Below are 16,654 nucleotides of genomic sequence, written 5' to 3' on the forward strand. Positions count from 1 at the left end.
AGCAGTTTCTTATCAAGATGGGCTTGATTCCCAGAATTAAGACAGGTTTCTGTAGTACTTTTTTACTGTGTAAAGTAGGATGAAGTAGGATTTTGTATAGTATGCTTGCCTTAAGAAGTAGTATGAACAATAGCATAAAATGCGCACACATGCTTAAACACTGCCTGCTATGATAAAATGCATAGAACTGTTTCTCATCAGGAAAAGTTCACATTTAAACAACTGTGGGGTTTCTCTTACTTCTTCTCTTCCTATATTGAGAAGTTGGGGAATGGGGAAGATGAATGAACCTTACTATGAGATTGAAATATAAAAAAGTAATTTTAAGAAAAGGAATAGAAGATGGGTTTTAAGAAGGAAAAACTTTATAACTTGCTGTGAGCCTGTCTTAAAGTCGTGCCAGAAAGTGAAGGGATAGTTGGCATGAAGAGTGGAGTTCTCTTATCAAACAGCATCAGGTTTAGAGTGTCTTCTCACCATAGAAAAATTGGAAAAAACCTTAATTATCGCTGGAAATTGGAAAACTAAGTGCCCAGCTAGCAAACTGGTTTTAGCTGTTTTTTGTGCAGCTAAAAAAAAAAAAAATAGGAGGTCGTCCGCAGTTCAGCTGAATTCGTGCTGTTAGGAAACTCATAGGACAGAGACATTACAATCTTACACTTAAATAAAAAACAAATAAGATTATCCATGAAGAGAAACTCTATATTGGAAAAACATAAGATGGAAATTCCCTATAATATCTGTTAAGCACACGCCTGTAAAGAGAGAAGGAAAACTAATTTGAAGAATAGAATGGCATGAGGGAATATATACTCAGACATTAATACATATAATCATAAATCTAACTAGTGTTGTATATATTTCAAACAACACTCATATATTCAAAACAATATTATTCTCTTTGTCTGCACATATAAAATAAAGGAACAGCAAGGGTCCTGTGGGGACAATAATTCACCTTACTTTTTAGATAGAGGAGGGGTCGAGAGATGAGCTGGTGAGATCATGATTGGATGTGTGGACCAGGTGTCATATCTTGAAAAGTTGCTGACATAAGGCTCTAAATTTTTAGGCTGTTGTGTGCCAAAGAGATAAGAATTGGACTTGATAAAGATTCTCCATGTATTCCAATGGAGACAAAAACCTATAAAACCTCATGTCTTTTACAATGAGGCACCACAATCAAGACCTTTGCTTGACAGGGTGAAGTGGTCCATCACTTGTAGATCTCCACAAGACAATTCCGATTCCTTTGTTCACGCTACTTTTCCTTAGAGGAGGTAAGCATATTACTAACATTGTTATGTCTCACATGTATTGGTTGTATTGCTATAAGGTTTTGAAACTATGATTTGGTTTTAAGAGAGTGTTATATTGAATGAAACTGAAATATAGAAGTGGGTGCTTGTAGACCACGTGTATTGGAATTTGGTGGTCTGATCAACCTACCTTTCCAATATTAAGAGCATTTTAATAAAGCGAAAGAGCATTGCTCTGATTCGTAAAACTTCAAATGAATGAGTCTTGAGTGCCTTTCTTTCTGATTAAATAGAGGTTATATGGACACACATACAGCTCGTCCAGTGCACGAACATAAAACTACTAGGAGTTTATAACATCTCTGTCCTCCTAACGTCTCCCCTGAGTTAAGAGTGTGTGCAGAATAAATAGAAAATAAATAAGACCGAATAAAAAGAGTACGTGAAAATCTGCAAAACGCAGCAGACGTGACACCTGGGAATACTGAGTGCTGTAGGTACTACAGTGTTGAAATTTCATTTTACTATTTAAATGTTTAAATATGCAACAAAAATGGTTGGAGGAATCACACCCTACCTACCAAAGATTAAATTCCTGAATGTAAAAGAGGAGTCACCTACAGCCTCACCACGTTGAAAACACATGATCTCATTTGATCTCAGAAGCAAAGCAATGTTGGGCTTGGTTATTACTCAGATGGGAGACCACTTATGAATACTGAGTGCTGTAGGTATTGCAGTGTATAAATTACATATTGCCATTTAAATATGCAAAAATGGTCAGTGGAATCACACCCTACCCACCAAAGATTAAATTCCTGAATGTAAAAGAAGAGTCACCTACAGCCTCACCACCTTGAAAATACATGATCTCATTTGATTTCAGAAGCAAAGCAATGTTGGGCTTGGTTATTACTTGGATGGGAGACCACCTGGGAATACCGAGTGCTGTAGGTAATGCAGTGTTAAATTACATTTTACCATTTAAAAGTTGTAACGGTTGGCTATCTGGGGTGCCAGGCAAATGCATAATCTACCATTTTTAATTGTCACCAAACCGCTACTAGGATATAGTAATTCACTTTTCTATATGTGACACCACTACACCCTATACATGCCCAGGGAATAATAACTCTGTAATTATTAAGATATATAAACAGGAGAGAGGAGGGAAAAAACAGTTAAAGAAGCAGCACTAATGAACCATTCAGTCCTCAAGTTTTTTATTACACTCAAAGTAACAAGCAGGCCTCTTGGTTACTGACCCAGGGATCTAACAAATGAAAATACTAGTCAATTACCTCAATCTACCAGTCACACTATTAATTAACTAATCTAAGACCAACAAATTATATTGCACATTATTATATATTGCACATACGGTTATATTGCACCAATTACATATGAATATGTTTTTACACACTTAATAAGCTTGTTATATTACACACAAGTAGCTAACATATTGCACATAACGTTTCTTAAAACAGTGAGCATGATAGATTAATTAACCATCAATTAAACAAAACAAATCTAATGATTGTCTCAAACCACCAAATTAAAAGCACAAGCAACATTTCAATTTCAAAATCTCAAGTGATCAATCATCATGATTTAAGACCATTCATTATGCTATATTGTTTCTAATTGTTATCTTACCCAACACTATTCTTAACTTGCAATATTCAATAAAGCTAAAGTCAATGGCTTACCTATGCACATATAAATAATAAAACTATATAGCATAACTACTAAGGTTGCAATGCATTGCAATACATTAAACAAATTACACTTTCATAACGTGTAACCCAGCACAGAATATATTCATTATATGTTGTGCAAGAGTTCCAGCACGTTTTTCCAAAGCAGCAGGAGAGATGAAAGAAGAAGAAACAAAATGCATCTGTGCTTAAAAATGAGTCACAGTAAATTTCCATTAGCTTTAAAGCTATTAATCTGGTAGTATGTTCTCCTTTTCCACCATAAACAAATCAGCATGAAAGTTAAGATGGTTCAATGAAAAAACAATTGTCCCGATTAGGAAAAACTAACAGTAGAAAAGTTTATTTTCTCAAACCCGATGTAGATTCGGCAGCAACACGTCTCCACACACACTCCAGCCACAGCTCCCACTGCAACACAGCTCTCTCGAATAATTAGTTATTTCTTCCTTCACTATATTCTATAAAACATCCAACAGCTATTCTGTTCAACAGTTGCTGAGTAGACTATAACATCATCAAGATATACAAAACATTTTCCCTCTTAAATCTCCCAAGACTCTTTCCATTAACCTTTGGAAGGTGGCAGGTGCATTTTTTAATCCAAAGGGCATAACTCTAAAAAATGATACAATCCAAAAGGAGTCACGAAAGCTGTTTTGTCTTTACTGTCTGGATCAGAGTAGTAAAGATTCCCGCTCCAGAAAGTGATTCCATAATCTCCCCAATTGTTGGCAAAGGATAAGCATCATCAATGGTTCTGGCATTTAGTTTCAGATAATCCACGCAAAAACGTTGAGAGCCGTCTTTCTTTGACACAAGGACAATAGGGGAAGACCAAGCAGAACTAGATTCTTCAATTACACCCTTCTCCAACATATCCATGATATGCTCTTGAACCACTTTCTGTTTTGCAATAGACAAACGATAAGCTCGTTGTTTAATAGCAGCTTCATTAGTTGTGCAGATTTTATGTTTAACAAAGGATGTTTTGCCAATTTTAACTTCACAGACTTTCATACTACTGCACAGTAACTGGAGTAGTTGTTCAGCATCATTTCCCAAAAGGTTGACATTTTGTATCATCTGATTGATTGCATCTTCAAGAGAAAGAGACTCGGTCTTTAGAGTCCCAGAAAAGACACCCCCATAAGGTGATATAGTAGTGTACAATGAGGTGCAAGGTCGTACTCCGTTCTCAACTTCAAAGTCAGGAAACCAACTTCATAGAGATCCCCGTCCTGGCTGGATTGAGAACATCTGCTGCTTCTTATCGTAAGGGAAGCTATATATCTGACTTCTCACATCAATCACAAGTCTGGTAAGAGTAACAACATCCAGTCCAAATACAAGAGCATATGCCAAGTGTGATTCAGACAAAACTAAAGTAGGTAAAGTCCATCTGAACCCATGCATTTGATATGTAAGGTTTACATGACCCAACGGTAGGCATTCTTCACCATTGGCTAAAAACAAAGTCACTTCATCTTGAGCCTGCAGCATGTAATGTGGCTGCTTAAGCACTTTCCAAAGTTTTTCATTAATCAGAGTATACGTAGCTCCAGTATCCAAAATAGCTTTCCCAGTCCATCCAGAGACAGTTACTGGTACAACCAATTGGCGCAAAGCAATTTTTTCAGGATGACCGTGCTCTATTTTTTTCTTCCAAGAAACAGATTTCCCTGCATCTTGTGTATCTTCAACCACAGCAGACAATGTTGTATCCTTTCCAAAATTACAATTTTTTGACTTATGAAAAGAAGTATTATTCTGAAAATTATGTACAGTCTGATTCTTGTACTGAGGACACTGACCTGGGGAATGATTTCCATTGCATCTCCAACACAAATAACTGGAAGACTGGTTTGCTCTCACTACAGCTTTATTATCCACTTTAGAGGAATTCATATTAGAGCTCATAGAAATAATGTTTTTCTTTTTCTCATATTCCTGTTGATTTTGTCTATCCTTTTCAAGCTGTCCTCCCAATCGTACCAGCTCTTCAACACTCATCACCCATCCACGCAATTGACTGACAAGCCATGGATTTGCATTTTTCAGGGTCAGCTTCAGTACTTCAGTCTCAGTTATACTTGGTTTCCATCTTTTGCACAAGGCCTGATAAAAAAGCAAAATCCCTTATATTTTCATTCTCTAATTCTACTTTAATTCTAATTCTTTCCAGTAGCTCATCTTCGTAATCTTCAGAAAGAAATGCTGCTCAAATGCTCTTCAAACTCTTGCCAACTAATCACTTGTGTTCTAGTAATCTCCCACCAGTCTCTTGCCATTCCATGCAGGACACTTCGGAGAGTTGCAAGAATTTTTCTATCTGTCATAGGTCTTAATGCCAAGAAATCTTTGCATTTCGCTAGATATAATAATGGATCGGAATCATCTTCCCGGCATCCATAAGTAGAAAAAGTCAACTTAATTGGAAGGTTTTTTTTCTCTCTTTGTGATAGGTGATGCAACATTACCACACACCTCTGACTGAGTACTTGAAATGGGGAGTGCAACGATTGGCAAAGGCGGCTTAAGAGTTTCTAATTGTTTTTTCAAATCAGCCTGACCCCGATTAATATACTCAACCAAACAATCAATTTTCCCTAACACTTCCTGTTTTAAAGTCAACATCTCAGCTCCCATCTGAGCCTTTAATTGACTCTGCTCTGTTACAACTTGATGCACAGATACTTGTAAAGTACTTGAAACAGTACGATATTCCTCCTGCAACTCCTGCTGCAGTTGCTCCATATTCCATTTTAATTCTCTTATATTTCCTGTTTCTTTAACCTCTTCATTTTGTGACTCTATCCAATGCTCCTGAAGCACTTGAGTTCCCTTAATGACATTTTTTATACCCTCCACAACATAAATTAAAGTTACAAGCTCCACCTGACTAACACCTGTGACAACCATAGGCAAAGGTACTAAAGGTGACGCATTCACTGAAACATCCAAATCACTATCAATTAAGGATTCATTATCTGGCTTAGAGAGAGATTCTCCCACTTTAACAGAATCAATTAACTTTTCTCCTCCAACTAGAATCAACTCCTTCTCTGACCATTTACCATATATGAATCAAATATAACCAATTATTACACAAGCAATTTATAAATAGATTTTTTTTTTTTTTTTTTTTTTTTTTTTACACAAACGTCAGGTTGAAGAACCAGTTCAAGTGTTTCAGATTCAAAGGGCCCATCTGGGGTGCCAAATTCTGTAACGGTTGGCTATCTGGGGTGCCAGGCAAATGCATAATCTACCATTTTTAATTGTCACCAAACTCAAAATCTCAAGTGATCAATCATCATGATTTAAGACCATTCATTATGCTATATTGTTTCTAATTGTTATCTTACCCAACACTATTCTTAACTTGCAATATTCAATAAAACTAAAGTCAATGGCTTACCTATGCTATGCAAATGAAATAATAAAACCATATAGCATAACTACTAAGTTTGCAATGCATTGCAATACATTAAACAAATTACACTTTCATAACGTGTAACCCAGCACAGAACATATTCATTGAATGTTGCGCAAGAGTTCCAGCACGTTTATCCAAAGCAGCAGGAGAGATGAAAGAAGAAGAAATAAAATACATATGTGCGTAAAAACGAGTCACAGTAAATTTCCATTAGCTTTAAAGCAATTTTCCACCGTCATCAAATCAGCATGAAAGTTAAGATGGTTCAATGAAAAAACAATTGTCCCGATTAGGAATCACTAATGTTAATTAACTAATAAAGTAGAAAAGTTTATTTTCTCAAACCCGATGTAGATTCGGCAGCAACACGTCTCGCACAGCTTCCACACGCACTCCAGCCACAGCTCCCACTGCAACACAGCTCTCTCGAATAATTAGTTATTTCTTCCTTCACTATATTCTATAAAACATCCAACAGCTATGCTTTAAAAAATAAACAAAGCACAGCTAAACTTGTTATCTTCAATAACGTGCCACCGTATTTAGCTATGGAGTGCAACGTGGCTGCGTGCCACCTGGCATCGAAGACAGGTAGGAACTGGGGAAATGGTCGGGAGGGCCCGTGTTTGGTTGATGTTATGCTGGGGAATGTGAAGACCCACGCGTTAGTGGACACAGGGTGTGAGCAAACATTGATTCGGACAGCTCTCCTCGGCGGTGTGTTGTGGCAGCCACAAGGACAGGTGGCGATCTCCTGTATCCATGGAGACACGGCAACATACCCCACCCAGAAAGTATATTTATCGGTAGGCCTGATAAAGCGCCACCGGATAGTAGGGGTGGCCGAATAATTACCACACCCAATTATTCTGGGTTGAGACTGGCCACAATATAAGGATTTGGTAAAAATATCGGCAGCCTCGACCACACGTGTAGACACGGCAGACCCCCGAGGAAAGGAAGTAATTGGCACCATTTTTCCTTTCCATGCAGAACTGTTTTCTCCACTTTTTCGTCCTAGGAAAACACACAAGGAGAGACAGAGGGAAAAGTGGGAAGATGCCTTGATCAGACACGGTTGGGGCCTGGCGGGGGAAGGGTCTGATGGTCCCAAACGACAATCGAAGGGAGTGGGAACACAGTGTGACCGGGCAGGCGAGGTTATTGGACCCTTGAGGGTGGAGACTGCTCCAGCCCCTGTCAATATCCCGGACGTGTGGGCCTCAAGCGCGGACCTAATGTGGGAGCAGAACAACGACCCCACACTGGTGCACGCTTGGGAACAGTTCGGTCTATTGAGGGTAAGGATGTTGACAGCATCGGGAAGCTGATATATCCCCACTTTGTTGTAGAGGGGCACTTACTATATGGAGTAAATCTAGCCCCGGGCACAGGACAGCCTGTCAAACAGTTGATGGTTCCCCCGTCCTGTCTACCCGAGGTCATGAGGCTGGCGCATGACGTTCCCTTTTCAGGACACCTTGGTGTTGAGAAGACGAGGGACCGAATACTGGCTTGATTTTATTGGGTAGGAATCTACATCGAGGTGGCGAAATATGTAGCGACCTGCCCAGAATGACAGAGAGTAGAACCGGATCGAGTGCGCCCCGCCCCTGTGGTCCCACTGCCTATTATCTCCACTCCCTTCGAACGCATTTCAATGGACATAGTTGGGCCGGTGCTGCCTTCTCATTCCAGGTACACGCACATATTAGTGATGGTGGATTATGCAATGCGGTACCCGGAAGCAGTTCCTTTGAGGTCCACTAGTGCCACTGCAATTGCGAAAGAGTTAAGTCAGATTATTGCTAGAGTAGGGATTCCTAAAGAAATATTAACTAATCATAGAACGAACTTCTTATCAAAAATGCAACAGCAGGTGTACAAAATTCTAAAGATACATCCCATCAGGACGGTTTGGTGGAACGTTTTAACCAAACATTGAAGCAAACGTTGAGATGGTTTGTGAGTCAGGAACAGAAACATTGGGCTACTCTTTTACTTACTCTTCGCTGTGAGGGAGGTGCATCAGAGCTCAGTGGGATTTTCCCCCTTTGAGTTGTTATATGGCCGGCAGCCACGGGGCATCCTCGACCTGTTGAAGAACATAAAACCTCCTCGAAAAATGTAGTGCAGCATGTGCTCCTGCTAATAAATTGGAAAACTGGACTGGAGTCTGTTGCCTTACACCACACATTCATCCTGTCACAGTCCTCAAAAAAGTCAAGTAGGTTAGTTAGACACGATTTCCCTTTCCTAAAACCATGCTGACTGGCTCCCAGGATATTGTTACCATATAGGTAATTTTCCATTTTGGATCTTATTATAGTTTTCATAAGTTTACATATAATAGAAGTCAGGCTTATTGGTCTGTAGTTACCTGGTTCGGTTTTGTCTCCCTTTTTGAGGATCGGTATTGCATTTTCTATTTTCCAGTCTGTGGGTACAACCCCTGTGTCAAGAGACTGTTGCATGATCTTGGTTAGCAGTTTGTAAATAACTTCTTTCATTTTTTTGAGTACTATTGGGAGGATTTCATCTGGCCCAGGGGATTTGTTTAAGAGCTCCTAGTCCCTTTAACACTTCTGCCTCTGTTATGCTAAAGTTATTTAAAATTGGATAGGAAGAGGTCGACATGTGGGGCATGTTGTCCGTGTCCTCCTTTTTAAAAACCTGTGAAAAGTAATCGTTTAATATATTTACTATTTTTTTCTTCATCTATGATTTTGCCATTTGTGTCTCTTAGACATTTAACCTCCTCTTGCAATGTTGTCTTGCTGTTATAATATTGGAAAAGCATTTTGGAAATGGTTTTAGCCCCCTTAGCAATATTGATTTCTATCTCTCTTGGTCTTTTTACTTCCTTTTTGACTTGTGTTTGCAGTTCTAAGTACTCTTTCTGTGTACTTTGTTTTTGGTCCCTTTTAAACACTTTGTAAAGTGCCTTTTTTGCTGAATATTTTTTTTAACTGATCTATTAAACCATTTTGGCAATTTTGTTTTAGATTTAGATTTGTCTACTTTTGGGATGTAATTGTTTTGCGCATCTAGTATTATATTTTTAAAAAATAGCTGTGGGTACTATTGTGGGCAGTTAACATTTTCTTAAGAGCAATAGATTATGTAGGGGATAAAGAGATACCTTCGATAGTCAAGATCTCGGTGGGACCTCCTATTAGAGCAGTCACAGGCTTGGGGCGGCTAGCGGGTCTGGGGGAGCTAGCAAAAGGTTTGGGGCAGCTAGCAGAGGTCCAGGGGGATAGCAAAAGATTGGAGCAGCATCAAAGGTCTGGGGCAGCTAGCAGGTCCAGGGGAGCTAGCGGGTCCGGGGAGCTATCAAAGGGTAGGGTGCAGCATCAAAGGTCTGGGACAGCTAGCGGGTCCTGGGGAGCTAGCAAAAGGTTTGGGGCAGTGTGACAAAGTGCCTGCCCCTGTGTATATTATCTGTTATGTGTTGTGTGTGGTGTGTTTAAATGTTGGTGTATAGACATTGGTACACGGGATATAAACGGGTCTGTGTAACACAAGTGTTTAAAATGTATATGTGTATTTAGGCATGAGGATTGCACAGCACTTCACGTGCAAGTAAAATGTAATAATATGTGAGCACGGGGAATTGCACTTTATTAATTCACGTGCAGTTGTACCGAGACTCCAACTGAATGATTGATTTCCAGTCGAGTCTCGGTACAGCTGCATAAAAGCAGCATGTTTTCAAATACGCGGGGTTGTGTGTTCGGGAGTGGAGAACGGGGAAGAGGGAGAGAGAGAGAGATAAGCGTAAATATAAATCTCAATTGTTTTGTGTAGCGTTCGTCCACTGTGTGTTTTGTCAGTGTCTATTCGTTTTGTTTATCTGTTTATTTTGGCCTCATGTGCCGTGTGCTGTTTTTTGTTACAAACCTTTTATTTTCTGTCTGTTTCACTATTAAACTGCGCATCAGCGCCTTCACCATTTCAAAGCCTGTGTTCAGAGTCAGTTCCTGTTTCTGGTCTGTCGTCACCTACTGCGGCCATCTTTGTGACACGTGGTGTTCTAAGTGGGATTAACAGCGTCTCCTAGACGAAGACCAGAGCAAGGACTGTAGTTTTTTGGGAAAAAAATAAATATATTTTTTTTCTGTGTGGGGAAAAAAAAAAAAAAAAAAGTGTTTTTGAATTACAAAAAAATAAAGAAAGAAATGGGGAAAAGCAGGAGAGGAAAGCGACAGCAACAACTGCAGGAGGAGGAGGAGGAACTAGAGTCTTTCCCATCATCTGAGGAGATGCTGGACTGGGTGTCGGGTCCGGAGTGGAGCGGGGAGGACCTCCCACTGGTTGTTGACCTGCTGTGGGCCAGAGATGGGGAACGTTGGGAACGCTGGGAACAACACTTCTACCCAGTGCCCTTCGTGAACCCGGCAGCCATGGTGATTAACTACTTGACTGCCGATATGGGACTGCCCCAGCAGGTTGCATTCCACATGGGAGGAGCCACGCCTACCTGCATCCTCAATGGGCTGAAGGGAGACTACATGCAGTTCCCATCTCCACCAGCAGAGGACGAATGCCTGCTGGTTTCGTCTCCAGCACCAGAGGGAGAGGTTCCACCGCTGTCTCCTGCAAGGGAGGAAGAGCCGCACCAGTCCCCTGCAAGGGAGGGAGAGCCGCACCAGTCCCCTGTAACAAGGGGAAACTACATGCTGCTCCCATCTCCACCGCCAGAAGACTACACGCCGCTCCTACCCCCATTGGCAGGAGCAGAGCAGCAGGAGCTGCCTCCGCCTCCGCCACCACCATCGGCAGGAGCAGAGCAGCAGGAGCTGCCTCGGCCTCCACCACCACCACCATCGGCAGGAGCAGAGCAGCAGGAGCTGCCTCGGCCTCCGCCACCTCCATCGGCAGGAGCAGAGCAGCAGGAGCTGCCTCCGCCTCCGCCACCTCCATCGGCAGGAGCAGAGCAGCAGGAGCTGCCTCCGCCTCCGCTACCTTCACTGGCAGGAGACTACATGCCTCCGCCACCTCCATCGGCAAGAGCAGAGCAGCAGGAGCTGCCTCCGCCTCCGCCACCACCATCGGCAGGAGCAGAGCAGAGCAGCTGCTGCCTCTGCTCTACGCCAGCAGAGGGTGAATGCCTGCTGGGTCCCTGTCCACCAGCAAAGGGTGAATGCCTGCTGGGTCCCTGTCCACCAGCAGAGGGTGAATGCGTGCTGGTATCACTTCCCCCACCAGCAGAGGGTGAATGCCTGCTGCTAGCACTTTGCTCACCATCACGAGGAGAGGAGCAGGAGCAGCCTCTCCCTGCACCAGAAGGACCAGGACTAGATGCTGGCGGTCCTCAGCAGCCCTTGCATAGGCTGCTGAGGGAAGCACGGGGAAGAACCTCCCGGCCGCAGTGGCCGAAAAGAGGGCCAAAACCTGCACCCCAGCTTGTCCTGACTCCCTGTCTTGCTTCTCCCAAGGATGCCTGCCACGCTTCGCCCAAGGATGCCTGCCACGCTTCGCCCAAGGATGCCTGCCACGCTTCGCCCAAGGATGCCTCCGCATCGCCTGGGGTTGCCAGTCGCTCCGCATCGCCTGGGGTTGCCCGCCGCTCCACAACGCCTGGGGTTGCCCGCCGCTCCGCATCACCTGGGTTCGCTGGGATTGCATCGCCTGGGGTTGCCAGCCTGGGGCTGCCTGTTGCTCCGCATCACAGCAGTTAGTACTGTAGCCGGAACCCCACCAAAGGGAGCTGCCAGCCAAGAAGAAGGGGGAGGAGGTCTGGAGACCACCAACCCCAGCAGCAGTTTCGCTGCCGGAGATTGGGGGGGAGGTCAGGAGACCTGCTTCCACTGCAGTTTCTTCCCTGCATGAAGAACAGTGGTCAAAGCCCCACCAAGGGGAGCTGCCGGCTCCGAAGAAGGGGGCAGGTCAGGAGACCACCCCCCAAGCAGCCTTTCCGCTGCCAAGACTACCCTGGCAGGAGTATACCACCCTGCTGTCAGCATTGCTGCGGACAGCCTTACGACCTGTGGGCCCCTTGAAGCCTCCGGTCCTGGCCAAGGACTTTGTGCAGGACTTTTGGGCTATTAAGGGGGGAGGTGGCCATTGAGGCCATGTATGCTTTGCACGGGGGGTGGGGTATTTGTGACAAAGTGCCCGCCCCTGTGTATATTATCTGTTATGAATTAGGTGTGTGAATTATGCATCAGCTGCAGAGTCACTTACAATTACATCTCACCCGAGAGACAGTGCTCAAGGAGGTTAAGTGACTTGCTCAGGGTCACACAGTGAGTCAGTGGCTGAGGTGGGATATGAATCCTGGGGACCTCCTGGTTACAAGCCCTTTTCTTTAACCACTGGACCAGACAACAGCGATTGCCTCCTTGCTTGAGTCCATGATTCTCACAAATGATGTCTAAGATTCTGCAATGAAAATAGGCGGAGTCTGAGACAAGATATCTCGTGTAATGTGTGTAGCCTGCAATCCCCCGGAGAGGCGAGAAGTATCATTGTAACATTGCAAACAATTGTTTTAGTGGTAGGTTGATAGTTTGTAGTAGTAAATGCATATATGCTATACATTTTAAACTGTAAATGTTATTGTATTGCAGTCTGTAACTTGCCGTATATATATATATATATATATATATATATATATATATATATATATATATATATATATATATATATATATATATATATATATTACAATAGCATGTTTTCTTTCTTTTTAACTTTGTCAATATCGTTTGACCCGCTTGTATTTTCACACATTTTTTGTCACTTTAAATTATAAATTATTCTCTATTTATCAGTTTAATGCATTAAAATTATTATTAAAAAAAAAAAAAAAAAAACAAACTGCTGACCAAGATGAGTCCTCCTTCACAAAACACTAACAATGATAGCGTCGTCTTCAAATTGCAAACCAAGATGAGTCCTCCTTCACAAAACACTAACAATGATAGCGTCGTCTTCAAATTGCAAACCAAGATGAGTCCTCCTTCACAAAACACTAACAATGATAGCGTCGTCTTCAAATTGCAAACCAAGATGAGTCCTCCTTCACAAAACACTAACAATGATAGCGTCGTCTTCAAATTGCAAACCAAGATGAGTCCTCCTTCACAAAACACTAACAATGATAGCGTCGTCATCAAATTGCAAACCAAGATGAGTCCTCCTTCACAAAACACTAACAATGATAGCGTCGTCTTCAAATTGCAAACCAAGATGAGTCCTCCTTCACAAAACACTAACAATGATAGCGTCGTCATCAAATTGCAAACCAAGATGAGTCCTCCTTCACAAAACACTAACAATGATAGCGTCGTCTTCAAATTGCAAACCAAGATGAGTCCTCCTTCACAAAACACTAACAATGATAGCGTCGTCTTCAAATTGCAAACCAAGATGAGTCCTCCTTCACAAAACACTAACAATGATAGCGTCGTCTTCAAATTGCAAACCAAGATGAGTCCTCCTTCACAAAACACTAACAATGATAGCGTCGTCTTCAAATTGCAAACCAAGATGAGTCCTCCTTCACAAAACACTAACAATGATAGCGTCGTCTTCAAATTGCAAACCAAGATGAGTCCTCCTTCACAAAACACTAACAATGATAGCGTCGTCATCAAATTGCAAACCAAACGAAATGACACTCTACCCAAAAAAGATAAAATTCCTGAAAACAATACAGCCACACCACCTTGAATATCCTGATCTCGTCCGATCTCAGAAGCAAAGTGTTCGCCTGGATGGGAGACCACCTGGGAATATGAGTGCCTCACAGTGTTGATTTAAATATTTCAATATGCAACATCAATGGTCGAAATGACACTCTACCCAAAAAAGATAAAATTCCTGACTGTCAAACAAGTGTCGCCTACAGCCACACCACCTTGAATATGCCTGATCTCGTCCGATCTCAGAAGCAAAGCAATGTTGACTTGGATGGGAGACCACCTGGGAATACTGAGTGCTGTAGGTATCACAGTGTTGAAATTTCATTTTACCATTTAAATATTTCAATATGCAACATCAATGGTCGAAATGACACTCTACCCAAAAAAGATAAAATTCCTGACTGTCAAGCAAGTGTCGCCTACACTTGAATATTCCTGATCTCGTCCGATCTCAGAAGCAAAGCAATGTTGACTTGGATGGGAGACCACCTGGGAATACTGAGTGCTGTAGGTATCACAGTGTTGAAATTTCATTTTACCATTTAAATATTTCAATATGCAACATCAATGGTCGAAATGACACTCTACCCAAAAAAGATAAAATTCCTGACTGTCAAACAAGTGTCGCCTACAGCCACACCACCTTGAATATGCCTGATCTCGTCCGATCTCAGAAGCAAAGCAATGTTGACTTGGATGGGAGACCACCTGGGAATACTGAGTGCTGTAGGTATCACAGTGTTGAAATTTCATTTTACCATTTAAATATTTCAATATGCAACATCAATGGTCGAAATGACACTCTACCCAAAAAAGATAAAATTCCTGACTGTCAAACAAGTGTCGCCTACAGCCACACCACCTTGAATATGCCTGATCTCGTCCGATCTCAGAAGCAAAGCAATGTTGGGCTTAGTTAGTACTTGGATGGGAGACCACCTGGGAATACTGAGTGCTGTAGGTATCACAGTGTTGAAATTTCATTTTACCATTTAAATATTTCAATATGCAACATCAATGGTCGAAATGACACTCTACCCAAAAAAGATAAAATTCCTGACTGTCAAGCAAGTGTCGCCTACAGCCACACCACCTTGAATATGCCTGATCTCGTCCGATCTCAGAAGCAAAGCAATGTTGACTTGGATGGGAGACCACCTGGGAATACTGAGTGCTGTAGGTATCACAGTGTTGAAATTTCATTTTACCATTTAAATATTTCAATATGCAACATCAATGGTCGAAATGACACTCTACCCAAAAAAGATAAAATTCCTGACTGTCAAGCAAGTGTCGCCTACAGCCACACCACCTTGAATATGCCTGATCTCGTCCGATCTCAGAAGCAAAGCAATGTTGGGCTTAGTTAGTACTTGGATGGGAGACCACCTGGGAATACTGAGTGCTGTAGGTATCACAGTGTTGAAATTTCATTTTACCATTTAAATATTTCAATATGCAACATCAATGGTCGAAATGACACTCTACCCAAAAAAGATAAAATTCCTGACTGTCAAACAAGTGTCGCCTACAGCCACACCACCTTGAATATGCCTGATCTCGTTCAATCTCAGGGAACAAAGCAATGTTGACTTGGATGGGAGACCACCTGGGAATACTGAGTGCTGTAGGTATCACAGTGTTGAAATTTCATTTTACCATTTAAATATTTCAATATGCAACATCAATGGTCGAAATGACACTCTACCCAAAAAAGATAAAATTCCTGACTGTCAAACAAGTGTCGCCTACAGCCACACCACCTTGAATATGCCTGATCTCGTCCGATCTCAGAAGCAAAGCAATGTTGGGCTTAGTTAGTACTTGGATGGGAGACCACCTGGGAATACTGAGTGCTGTAGGTATCACAGTGTTGAAATTTCATTTTACCATTTAAATATTTCAATATGCAACATCAAATGGTCGAAATGACACTCTACCCAAAAAAGATAAAATTCCTGACTGTCAAACAAGTGTCGCCTACAGCCACACCACCTTGAATATGCCTGATCTCGTCCGATCTCAGAAGCAAAGCAATGTTGACTTGGATGGGAGACCACCTGGGAATACTGAGTGCTGTAGGTATCACAGTGTTGAAATTTCATTTTACCATTTAAATATTTCAATATGCAACATCAATGGTCGAAATGACACTCTACCCAAAAAAGATAAAATTCCTGACTGTCAAACAAGTGTCGCCTACAGCCACACCACCTTGAATATGCCTGATCTCGTCTCATCTCAGAAGCAAAGCAATGTTAGGGGCTTAGTTAGTACTTGGATGGGAGACCACCTGGGAATACTGAGTGCTGTAGGTATCACAGTGTTGAAATTTCATTTTACCATTTAAATATTTCAATATGCAACATCAATGGTCGAAATGACACTCTACCCAAAAAAGATAAAATTCCTGACTGTCAAACAAGGTCGCCTACAGCCACACCACCTTGAATATGCCTGATCTCGTCCGATCTCAGAAGCAAAGCAATGTTGACTTGGATGGGAGACCACCTGGGAATACTGAGTGCTGTAGGTATCACAGTGTTGAAATTTCATTTTACCATTTAAATATTTCAATATGCAACA

At 41.9% G+C, this 16,654-nt stretch overlaps 3 non-coding genes and 3 pseudogenes across 3 annotated transcripts; all 6 read left to right on the forward strand.

Moving 5' to 3' along the window:
• The first annotated feature begins 1,874 nt into the window (after positions 1-1,874).
• Positions 1,875-1,993, forward strand: LOC121303674 (annotated as a pseudogene).
• Positions 1,994-2,097: 104 nt separating this feature from the next.
• Positions 2,098-2,216, forward strand: LOC121303673 (annotated as a pseudogene).
• A 12,697-nt stretch (positions 2,217-14,913) lies between these two features.
• Positions 14,914-15,032, forward strand: LOC121303645. Its single transcript, XR_005947827.1, has one exon. It is a non-coding gene; the product is annotated as a 5S ribosomal RNA (ribosomal RNA).
• A 331-nt stretch (positions 15,033-15,363) lies between these two features.
• Positions 15,364-15,482, forward strand: LOC121303666. The gene has a single exon (XR_005947844.1). It is a non-coding gene; the product is annotated as a 5S ribosomal RNA (ribosomal RNA).
• Positions 15,483-15,814: 332 nt separating this feature from the next.
• LOC121303678 lies at positions 15,815-15,933 on the forward strand. The gene has a single exon (XR_005947848.1). It is a non-coding gene; the product is annotated as a 5S ribosomal RNA (ribosomal RNA).
• Positions 15,934-16,265: 332 nt separating this feature from the next.
• LOC121303676 lies at positions 16,266-16,386 on the forward strand (annotated as a pseudogene).
• The last annotated feature ends 268 nt before the right edge of the window (positions 16,387-16,654 follow it).

The sequence above is a fragment of the Polyodon spathula genome, chromosome 34 (assembly GCF_017654505.1).
Source record: "Polyodon spathula isolate WHYD16114869_AA chromosome 34, ASM1765450v1, whole genome shotgun sequence".
In the NCBI taxonomy this organism is placed as follows: Eukaryota; Metazoa; Chordata; class Actinopteri; order Acipenseriformes; family Polyodontidae; genus Polyodon; species Polyodon spathula.